The 10,000-nt window shown below is 43.7% G+C and overlaps 1 protein-coding gene and 1 long non-coding RNA gene across 12 annotated transcripts in view; one reads left to right on the forward strand and one right to left on the reverse strand.

The window, feature by feature from the left end:
- Nucleotides 1-10,000, forward strand: part of LOC123518061 (rho GTPase-activating protein 100F-like) — a 295,924-nt gene that overhangs the window by 258,909 nt on the left and 27,015 nt on the right. The window lies entirely within an intron of this gene.
- On the reverse strand, nt 533-8,529 carry LOC123518063. The gene is made up of 2 exons (XR_006678659.1): nt 7,807-8,529; nt 533-1,839 (listed from the first exon to the last, which is right to left on the reverse strand). It is a non-coding gene; the product is annotated as an uncharacterized LOC123518063 (long non-coding RNA).

Below are 10,000 nucleotides of genomic sequence, written 5' to 3' on the forward strand. Positions count from 1 at the left end.
TCACCCTGGAGTTATGAATGGAGAGCGTGCAAGCGACGGTGGTCTCGACTAAACCCTGGTGTGTGTGTATGTGTGTGTGTGTGTGTGTGTGTGTGTGTGTGTGTGTGTGTGTGTGTGTGTGTGTGTGTGTGTGTGTGTGTGTGTGTGTGTGTGTATGGAGGGTTCGTGTTATGCGTAGTACATGTTCCACACCACCACATCATCATTTCGTTGTAATTAAGCGAAGGTTTGGCGGCGAAATACGTAATGAAAGGGTGAGGCACAAGCCACTACCGCCGCCACCGCCAATAGTAGCCCTGTTTTTTGTTTCTGAGCGGCGATAGTTACCTTTTTTGTCATGGAGCGCTTACTATGATTCATGTGTGTTTTTGTCATCACGACGGTACTTAGGACGTCCGCTGTAATGGCAGTGGTAGTGGTGGTGGTGCTAGGAAAAGGCTTAGATCTCATTCTAGGGACCATATTCGCATATACTCTTACGCCGCACCTCCACTACATTTAATGAAAAGGCTCTATATGTTAAAATCATACAGGTTTTTAAGACTGCTTTTATGGTTCTAGTGACAAATTAAAGTAACTTCTACATTATTTTCTACATTACCAATTGAAGTAACAGTCTTGAGAACGCTATTAATCATCTGGTACCTTTGAAATTACTCATGAAAGAGAGAGAGAGAGAGAGAGAGAGAGAGAGAGAGAGAGAGAGAGAGCGTTGTTGAATAAGGGCGCAGCAACACTCGTGGCGGGCCGGGGTGTTGGCTGGCGTCACTCTCGTCATCGCGACACGTGTTCCCATGGCTGAGGAATGAAAACTTTGGTGCAGCGTCCACCAGGGAGTTAAGTGCAGCCGTTCTCCTCCCGCTGGCTTCTTGGCGTAACTTAATTTATACTTCTTTTAAGAGTTACCCCGAATTTTTTTTTTTTTTTACTACATTTTCAAAAATTTTAAGTCGGGTGGTTTAAAGACGCAAACGCTCCCTTAACGCACCTGCAGCCACGGGAGAGGACGAGTGGCGGAAAGGATGGTGCGAGCAACAACCGGAGCCAAGTGACGCGAGCTTCTATTATACGAACTACACATGTACGAGTCGATAATAAATAGAAAATAGTTTGAGTTGACGGGAGTGCATATTGTTAGCTGCTCAGTAGGACTCGATAGAACCTTGTACCGGGATGTGGAGTGCTTTTCTCTTCTACCTGCCTTTTTTTTTTTTTTTTCTTGTCTCTTTTTCGTATTTTCTTATTCTTCTCATGTTAAAATCGATATATGTATCTTTTTAAGAATATCAACACGTGAACACTTCCTTTCTTTTATGTTCTACTTTTTTGCTATTTTTTCTTCATGATATTTTTCTGTCTCACTGTTTTTTTTTTTTTCTCGTACTTTCTCTTCTGCCATATTGTTTTTTCATCTTTTTTAACTACTTTTTTACTTTTTGCGTTTTTTTTCTACTCTCCAAGCTCTCCTCCTCCTCCTCTTCTTCTTTTGCCTTCCTGTCTGCAGCTAGAACAAGGATGCGTCGCCCACAAACCATTACGAAACATGGAAACACACAACTGGTCATCAATCTTTTAGCGACACGCAGACACTGATCCGTCTTGCTCGCGGTTTTCCTTAAGGTTTCTTCTCTCGCACTTGTGCGTGTTAGTAATGCCACTTAGCGCGCTTCGTCCTGACATCCCTAGCCTGAAGCTCTGCCCTCGTTGCTGTCACTGCTCCTGGTGTCAAGGAGAGAAGCTTATTGGTTCCTGGAGGAGAGAAGGTGTTGTTGGGTCTTGCAAGGAAAGGGGGTGACTCTTTGTCGGGAGTAACCAATGCAACATCACACTCCGCAGCTTCTGAAAATATAATAAATCCACATTAGAAAACAGATTGGTAGTCTTATCTATACTTTTAACACTTTTTATTTATAGTTACTGCATTTTTTGTGATTTTAGTATCGTAATTCGTTCATATTTTCTCCAGGCTTCCCTCAGTGATAGTTTAGCAGTAACTGTGCATCATCAGTTGGAGAAACATTCATGAGAACTTGACTTATCATATCTGTGGCTTTTAGAAATGGACCTGCTGAGAAAAGAAAGCGGTTAAGAACACTGGCCACCGTACCAACACTCGCGGCAGACCCAGGGTACAACTGCCTGGAGTTAGTGATGCGTCTCCCTGCTGCACACCTTCACCTGTGCCGCCGCCAGGGCATAATCTCACGGGGGATCTGTCGAGGAGGGTTTTGTGAGGTCGAGGACTCGAGGCCCGGAATCAAGAGGGATATCTCACCTGGACCGTGAAATATGACCTTGGTGCGGGAGGCTCCTCGCAACATACCATCACGAAAAATTTAAAAGAAAAATAACAAGGAATTTGTCGAGGAACTGATGTGGTGTTATGTGCTGACAACGAATATTGTTCCAGGAAATGAGGTGGGGAAAGAGTGGCGAGGAAGGGAGAGAGGAGAGAGGGGGAGAAGTTGGGAGAGCCTGCACACTACCACCAACACCACTACAACCAGTGTCGAATTGATCAGTGAGAATTTAATGCATGTGTAGCGTGACACGGGCAGCCCAGCGTGAGCACCGGTCTGCAGGTAACGCGGAAGTAGCGTTTGTATCTGCAATAACCCATCGAAAAAATATTGAAAGAAAGGATGATCATCAGTTATATGACACATAGAAGTTAGTGTTGTGAGAGTGACGCTGTGATGACGGGAGGGAGGAGGGCGAGTGGTGGTGTTCTGGCATTAATGGTTGAGGTAGGGATGGTTATAGTGTCTCAGTCTTGGTGCGGACAGAGGTGGAAGAGGAGGAAGGAAAGTCTCTATGCAATTTATTCTTTACAGTAATTAAATCAAGGTAATTAAATCAAACTAATTAAAAAGTGTTGATATCTTAATTAGGTCAAGCTTCGCCCTTACTGTTCAATTCAGTAATATTTTTTTTTTTCTGAACGAACCGCTATTGTGTACATAAACCGTGTAAAAAATTATACTTTAGCTTCGCCAATACAAGTTACGTGGTGAGCTTGCCATTGCCTCACGTGCGTGTTAATCACCGTCAAACAATGCACCACTCGTAGACACGTCACACCTTCCTGCCCTCACGTGCTTATTAGTCACACCGTCACACTGTACTCAAATCATACCGGGGTCACACCTTCCTCTCCCCATCTGAAGTCTTCGATCCAAGCGCTGTGTTGCGTCGCGAAGATCCCGGTGCGCTGCCTGGAGACGGACTGGTGGTTCACAGGCCCGTATTCAGAAACGCTCTGTTCTCTCACCACCACGACTGTTTTTAAAGACCACAAATATGATTAGCCTGGTTTTCAAGACTATTTTTCACGTTAATAATGTATAAATCTTGTTAATTTCTCACTGTAACCGTAAGAATACTATAAAAAAAACATGTAATTTTAATCAGAGCTTTTTTTAATGTGATTGAGGTGCGGCACGGAAGTATTTCACCTCATGTGTCATAAAATCCTCCGTCTTGGTTGCAGTAATAACGCGTATGTCAGACTACGAACCCTCCCTCCTTCTTTTCTTTCCTCCTTCCTTTCTTTTGAATCGATCTGGTGTCTCATCAGGACTATTTTCAAACGTCACGGAAATGCAAAGTCGGGTTTTGAATGTATTTTTTTCCATATATGATGCACAATCCTTACTTAACCATTAATAGAATAAAAAAAAAAAGCCTCAAGTCATCTACTCTCAAAAATATTCATAAGACAAGACAATGAAAAATTTAAGGTTACGACATCAATTTTGTGTCGTGATTGTAGTATTGTGCGGTAAATTTACCAAATGTTACTTGAGTATCTATAACAAATTGTGCAATATCTCGAATACAACATTGTATATAAGTGAAAGAACTATATCCATCTTTCTTACCTTCCTTTCACTCTTGCTTCATTCCATCACATAGCGCCACCAATTAGCGTATTTTTGTCACACACGGAACCAGAAAAACAAGTAAAAACTGAATATATAAGTCCCCAGCATACACGGGATGAGGTAAATGTGTGAATATGCGAGGGGCCGATGGAGGGAGGCATTGTGTGGGGCGGAGACACGAAAAAGTGAATACCATCATGCAATGCGAGGGTAATAACTGCTGTTCTTTTTATGTTACCAGGAAATCAGTGTAGGGAATGGGGAGGTAATCGTCTAGCATGCTCTAGCGCTCCATACCCTTAGTCACTCCTACGCCGGAGACTGTACGGGTTTATGTTTTTTTTTTTTTTTTTTTTTCTCTACTTTATTTGACAGACAACCTTCCCTCAGAGGACTTAATGCTGGATTGATTTCAGTAAAGAGCCTCTAATTCGTGGTTGCTTCGTAATTAATGACAAAGCAGTCTCGCACTTCACTGAATAAATAACTACCTTTCTTGCATTCTATATCTTAATGTTTTCATCTTAATTCAACCTCTGAACGTGACGGGAGTTTAGCATAGAGGCGTCTGATTTTACACCAAACAATCCTCGTGCCTATCCTCACATTGCAGGTGAAAATCTAATGGAGCATCTAACACACTTGTCTCTACATAAAAACCAGACTTCATCTTTTTTATTATACCCTCTGTTGTCTACTCGGGGTCTCTCTTTCTCTCTCTCTCTCTCTCTCTCTCTCTCTCTCTCTCTCTCTGCAGCACGTGATCGCCTGCACTAATTAAGTTCCGTGGAAAAGGAAGTGCCAGGTCCCATCATTGAGTAAGTTAACATTGATCTGGAACCGATTCAACGAACACCATCATCACTCACGCGTTATTATCGCTTCTCCGTATATACCGTGAAACCGTGGAGCTAAATGTGTGTGTGTGTGTGTGTGTGTGTGTGTGTGTGTGTGTGTGTGTGTGTGTGTGTGTGTGTGTGTGTGTAGGTGAATGGGTCGGTTATATAAACATTACGAGTATATTTAGAAAGTTACACAAAAACTGTACTATAAAACAACAATTTTTTAACATTTGTAGGAAAGATACACTGAAAACTAAAGTACGTGTGTATGTATGTGTGTGTCTTTCCATCTCATCGCGTGTGGCACAAGGGAGGGCAGCCGACAACCAACAGGGGACTTTCCGCGCCGCGTGAAGAACTGCGATGCCGCGTCTTGAACTGGCCACCACCACCACCACCTACACCACCACCACCACCACCACCACCATCACAACCATCACCACCACGCTCGCTGCCGCTAATGTCCCTCACGCCATTTCCTAATTAGGCAAAACTTGGAATCGATTTTCATTACTATTACATGTTTTTTGTCGCTGCGGGGCGCTGAGGGGAAAAAATGGAAGGAGGAGGTGGTGGTGAAGGTAGTCAGAGGAAGGAGAGGGAAGGAAAGAAGGAAGGAAGGAAGAAAGGAAGGGAAGGATGGAGGAAAGGAAAAAAGGAGGGAACGTGGTGGTGAATGTTAGTTGAATCGTGTCTTTCCTTGAGCGTGTTTGCGTGGTGATACCTAAACGCGCTCGCGCACACACACACACACACACACACACACACACACACACACACACACACACACACACACACACACACACACACACATTTGCAAGTTTTATCGTATCTTAACCACCACAGCAAGAGAGAGAGAGAGAGAGAGAGAAAGAGAAATCAAAAGGAAAAAATAATCTTGGGCAGTTTCCTGTGGTATTTCCTCTCCTCTAGCAGGGGAAAGCAAGTCAAGGAAGTAAAAGGGAAGGGGAGAGGGAGAAAAGAGGGAGAGGAAAAGGGAGAGGAAAGAAAAGGGGAGAGTGAGGGGGCGTCGTGGTGGTGTGTGGGAGGGAGAAGCAGAGATGACCTTCAAATCGATGGGGGAAAAATAAATAATGATGATTGAAGTGGAGGGAAATTCAGAATGGAGCGGAACGAACGCTACTTTTTTTTCATTTTCCTTATAGTGTGTGTGTGTGTGTGTGTGTGTGTGTGTGTGTGTGTGTGTGTGTGTGTGTGTGTGTGTGTGTGTGTGTGTGTGTGTGTGTGTGTGTGTGTATGTGTGTTCGTGCGTTTTATTATCCATGAAAATAGTGACGTTATCAGATTCAGTGAGAATTCTTACCTTTCTAATTCCGAGTATAATATTACTACTACTACTACTACTGCTCCTACTGCTGCTACTACTACTACTACTACTACTACTACTACTACTACTACTGCAGTTACTGACAGCGGATCAGTTTGAGTAATAACACTAGCAACAATAGAAGCGGAAGCAATACTAGTAGTAATAGTAGTAGTAGTAGTAGTAGTAGTAGTAGTAGTAGTAGTAGTAGTAGTAGTAGTAGTAGTAGTAGTAGTAATAATAGCAGTAGCAGTTGTAAAAGTAATTCGTATAATAGCAGCTGAGACAGGAATGAGCCAGCAGGACTATTCCCGTGCTGGAAGTCTCTCCGTGGACTTATAAACAATTTTTTCATTGTCCGTAAATACAACGCACAATTAAGTACTCTTTCTCACGCACCACCATCAACACCACCACCACCACGACCACCACCACCTCCATCACCTCGTCTCTAACTCACAATTACCCATAACCAACGCACAAAACTCCCTTCCCCCACTCATAACTCATGCCCTGTACCTCACAAATCACTCACTGTCCCTCAACCTATCGTCTGTCTCCTCCCTTTTTAACCCTCTGTCTCCTCACCATCCATCTCTGCCCTGCTCTCTTCTCCACCACATGCACCATCAATGTCTCTTCTGTTTTTCCCCAACGCACCTCCTTCCACAACCTCCCCCTTCAGCCGCAAGAGGTCACCAGCGTCGTGTCAGTATCGTGGAGGGCAGAGGGTAAGGGAGAAAGGGTCCCGGGGAGGCTAAATTAACTTGCGTGTGGCGTTGGACAAAGAAACAGGAACTGATGGTTGTCCTTGGCCCCTGAGAGAGAGAGAGAGAGAGAGAGAGAGAGAGAGAGAGAGAGAGAGAGTCTCGGGTACATATATAGTGTTGAGAGGTTTTTTTTTCCTCTGTCTCTCCTTTTTCTTTCTGTCCTTTTTCTTTTCTCCTCCTCCTCCTCCTCCTCCTCCTCCTCCTCCTCCTCCTCCTTCACTCTATTCTTCAATCCTTTTTTTATCTCTTTTTCCTCCAAGTCTCATTTTATCTTTTTGGTTCCCCAACCCCACAATAATTCTTTCCATCATCCTTCCCTCTTATTACTCTCTCTCTCTCTCTCTCTCTCTCTCTCTCTCTCTCTCTCTCTCTCTCTCTCTCTCTCTCTCTCTCTCTCTCTCTGCCTCCACATCGCCGCGATCACCATGCTGGGGAAACACTTGCCCATTCCAACTAATTACACGTAGTTTGAGATAGAGTGACTGGTGACACATAATGTACGAGGTGCTGGGAGGAGGAGGAGGACGACGAGGAGGGGGAGGAGGGAAGGGACAAGTAACTGTAATGTGGAAACTAACCAAGGCAAGGCGGTGGTGGTGGTGGTGGTGGGCATTATTGAGAGATCACATCCCATGACACAAGTTGTTTGGAGGGAGAGTTTACCAAGTAACAGTTGTTTGTGCACCGCGTCTGGTTTCAGGAATAATGAGTGTGTGTGTATGTGTGTAGGTGTGTCTGTGTGATGTCTTTGTTTGTATGTTTCGAGAGAGAGAGAGAGAGAGAGAGAGAGAGAGAGAGAGAGAGAGAGAGAGAGAGAGAGAGAGAGAGAGAGAGAGAGAGAGAGAGAGAGAGAGAGAGAGAGAGAGAGAGAGGTTTTTCCCATTACTTGAAACTTATGAAATTCCCTTGCATCGGCGAGAGAGAGAGAGAGAGAGAGAGAGAGAGAGAGAGAGAGATAGTAGGAACATGGTTTTCCCCCTTACCTGTAACTTGTAAAATCTCATCGACTTCGGCTGCGCTTGGGGACGCAACCACAACGCCTCTCAGTCTTACCACCACCACCGCCACCACCACCACCTGCAGAAACCCAAAGTTCCGCGGTAGAAGAAGTTCCACAGCAGACGAAGTTCCATTTTAGTCGAGGTTCCACGGTATCTAAGGTTCCGCAGTAGTCGAAGTTTCAAGTCCATCAAAGTTACTCATTAGAGGCTTGGCGTTAGACGAGGCTCCTTTGTTGCCGTATCGTATTAGCAGTACGTCTCTCTCTTTTTCTTTTTTTTCCTCTTTGGTGTAAACGGCCAACGCGTCAAGACTTTTCCTCACTGCACTGTCCTTCCCGTCAAGAAAGTCCGCCATATTAGTAATCTTTAGTAGTAAACGTACACACGCGTCTGACACCCGCTCGTCGTGTTCGCCGCGGCTCACAGTCAGACGTGAACTAGGGAGTGTGGATCGGGGAGCTTGCCAGAACCGACACACTCACTCCTCCTTCATTCTCTTGTTAACGAACGCAGCACTCACACACGGGCAAGTCTTCCCTCTCTCACTGCCACGCTCTCTGCTGCTGCTGCTGCTCCTCCTCCTCTTCCTCCTCCTCACTCCTTGCCCAGCTCCCTGACGACGAGTGTGTGTGTGTGTCTGTGTGTGTGTGTGTGTGTGCATGTCAGGTTTTCATGTGTGTAGCTCACTGTCATGTACGTGTCTTGTTGATATTTGACTGTGTGTGTGTGTGTGTGTGTGTGTGTGTGTGTGTGTGTGTGTGGATGTGTGATAGATCCTTTCACATTCAGTTACAAATATACTCTCTCTCTCTCTCTCTCTCTCTCTCTCTCTCTCTCTCTCTCTCTCTCACACACACACACACACACACACACACACACACAGGAGCAGCAGACTAAAGAGGAGCATAATGAAGCCACGGAATTTGAAAAAAGCTGAGGTAAAAAGGAAAAGTCAGGAGCATGTGACTCTCTTCTGCAATTTTTCCATGTCGTTAAAGTCTCAGCCGGCGTCACCATTATTATCAGTATTCTCTTCTACATACCCCGTCTTATCTTATCCACGGTGAAGTGAAGGGGAGGCAGTGGTGGTGGTGGTGATGGTGGTGATGGTGGTGGTGGCGGTGTTGCTTGTTACTTTTAATGGTTAATGTTTTTTTTTTCTCTCTCTCTCTCTCTCTTTCACTTTTTTATCATTGTATTTTTTCAAGGTTTTCCTGTTTTGAAATTTGGTTTACATGTCGGTTTTCTTTTCCCTCTTTTTTTGGGGGGGAGTGGTTGGAATGGTTATTGTTTTCTTGTTCTTGTTGTTTTGTACTTTTCTTCTTCTTCTTTTCTTTACTTTTCTTCTTTTCAATTTCTTGGTGACTATTATATTTCTTTATTTCTTTTTTTTCTTCTCGTTCCTTTTAGTTCCTCTTCATTATTTGTTATGGATGTGGAATATTTCTTTTATTCTCTCCCTATTTATTGTTTTCTCTTTTTCTTTACTCTTTTCTTCATCCTAGTGATTCTATTGGTTTGTGGTCGTTTCGTTGTTTTTTTTTTCCTTTCTTTCCTTCTTTTTCTCAGTTTGGCAGAGACGATTACTATATTTCCTCTTTTTTTTTTTGTTAGTTTTGCATGTTGCGCTTTCTCTTTTTTTATTTTCTCTCTCTTTTTTATCTTTATCCCCTTTTTTGTATCCATCTTATATATTTTTTTTTTTTTTTTTACTTTTTTTGTGGAAGTGGTGGTGATGGTGGTGGTAGTGGTGGTGGTGGTGGTGGTGGTGGTGGTGGTGGTGGTGATGGATATTGAGTTCACTCGTGTGTGGGGGTTTTAAAACGCTTTCTTTATGGCTTCAGTGTGGTGATGAGTAACTTACTTAATGTTTTTGTTATCGTTGCTGCTGTTGTTGTTGTGACTGGTTTCTGGGTTGGCTTAAGGTACTGATTATGTGTGTGTGTGTGTGTGTGTGTGTGTGTGTGTGTGTGTGTGTGTGTGTGTGTGTGTGTGTGGTGTGGTAGTAGTGGTGGTAGTGGCAGACGTGACATGTAATAAGGTAGAAAATGGAGAACTAACAAGGAAGAAAAAGATAATAGAGAGGAAAAAGGAAAAAGGAGAGTAAATTTTGAAGATATGAAGCGAGAAAGAAAAGACAAAGAGACAATGGAAGCAAAAAAGAAAATGAGGAGGA

This window comes from Portunus trituberculatus, chromosome 43, assembly GCF_017591435.1.
Source record: "Portunus trituberculatus isolate SZX2019 chromosome 43, ASM1759143v1, whole genome shotgun sequence".
NCBI classification, from domain to species: domain Eukaryota; kingdom Metazoa; phylum Arthropoda; class Malacostraca; order Decapoda; family Portunidae; genus Portunus; species Portunus trituberculatus.